We start from the raw sequence: 1,966 nt of genomic DNA on the forward strand, positions 1-1,966 counted from the left end.
AAAATTAAACCCTTTTATTTTTTGGCAAACAAAGTGCTGCACAACAGAGGTAAACCTATACTTTTTTTGTATGGGTCCTTTTTTAAGCAATAATAGGGCCCTATAAAATGTTCTTAATTTTTCTGGTAATCAGATGAAGGTATAAAACATTAATTTAATTTATCCTAATCAAATGAAAATTAAACCCTTTTAAAGTGATTATTCCTTTAAAAATACAGATTTATTAATATTTATTAGCAGTAGTAGCATTGAGTATTAAGACTGCTAAATAGTAATATATTCTGACAGTTTCTTAACGTTAAACTAAACTTTTATTTTGACGGGTGAAGAACTTGCAGCTGCTGTGTATGTGATATGACGGTAGATTTCTCAAATGAAACAGTAAATGCTAATGAAGTGACTCTCAGAGCAGCTGGAGATGACATTCGTGTTCATATCATCATATAGTGAGACGGCAGAAGCTGAAAACACCGCGAGCGTCATCCGCGCTTTAGTATGCGTGTAGTAAACAAAACAGTGCGCCGTGCCATCTGCCATTCATTCATTGCGGAAATCATGACGCCTTATGCATGATATCAAATGCTTCTGCGGATTTAAAGTATTACTATAGCATTTCACCTGAGCATTGCGAATCACGCGTATGGCCATGATAAGCGCTGAATGAATGACAGGCTTTCTGTTGTAACATCACGCAAGGTAAATAAGGGTGACATCTAGTGGAGAAGACTAATGATAAGATTCACGTTAATCAGATCTTGTTTTAAATGTGTGCAGAAATAAATCCCGGAAAAGATCGATTCGCGGCTTTTGAGAATCGATATCGAATCGATGTAATTTTAAAAAATGATTAATCGAAAAATCGATTTTTTTTGCCAGCCCTACCTGTAACCCCGAGTTTGTTCAGCCACCATCATGGTACAGGCCCCAGATGTTATCAGCTCATTGTTGATGATGACAAAATAATCACAAAATGAGTATGTAATGTTGTGTTTTTAGTTTAGTTTTATATTTGGCATTTATAGCCACCAAGCCTTGTGAAGCTGCAGTACTGGCACCAAGTGCATTGAAATGAGCACTTACTCTGAAGGAGGACAAAATGCATGCACATGAGATATTTTGAATAAACGCATTATGTGGTCACACACAGACATCAAGGCTTTGCACATGAATCACAACAACGGTCACAATCAAAACAAACAAAAAATCTTCATGCTGCAATGCATGACGGGTGGATTCATAGTACAAACTCATGCTTAAATCCCAAGCTTGATTGTCACTGTTGTTGCGATTCATATGCAAAATCTTTTTGTCCCATGATGTGCTTTTTTGTGTACATGCTTTTTATCCATAAATATAAACACAAAATTAAAACTCAACATTAGATGCTAATTTTGTGATGATTTTGTCAACATTAACAAGATGAAAACACTTGATTTCGGCTTTCTCTGCCTCGACAATTGTCCTTTACAAACACACTGTTACAGCAATCAAAGAAAAGCTAACACAAGAAGAATGAGAACCAAGATCCCAACTAAAGCAAACACTGTCCACCACAATGGTGACTTCAAATGAAACAAATATCAACATCGAAACCTCAATAAGAGCTTCTCTAGATGTCTGACAGAAATAAAGTCAGTCTGGTTAGTAATGAGTGAAGCTGCTGTTGTTTGTGGAGTTGTTTGATCCTCCTCTGCTGAGAACTTCAGAGATTTAATGTCTTTAATGTCTGTGATTTGCGGTTGATGATTTGATCATTTAATTATCTCATAAACTTCAACGCTGTTTCAGTGAAGACTCTTTTATTTTCATGCTTTTTGGACAAACACCGTATCTGTGAGTTGCTTTGCATTAACAAATGGAAATTACATTGAAGTAAATGTGAGTTTAAATTGAATGCATCCTGAGAGTGTTTATTTGTTCCAGAAACTGTATACATTATGTCTAAATGAGGCCTTAAATGATGTTG

The sequence above is a fragment of the Sinocyclocheilus anshuiensis genome, unplaced genomic scaffold (genome assembly GCF_001515605.1).
Source record: "Sinocyclocheilus anshuiensis isolate Anshui unplaced genomic scaffold, SAMN03320099.WGS_v1.1 scaffold3278, whole genome shotgun sequence".
NCBI classification, from domain to species: domain Eukaryota; kingdom Metazoa; phylum Chordata; class Actinopteri; order Cypriniformes; family Cyprinidae; genus Sinocyclocheilus; species Sinocyclocheilus anshuiensis.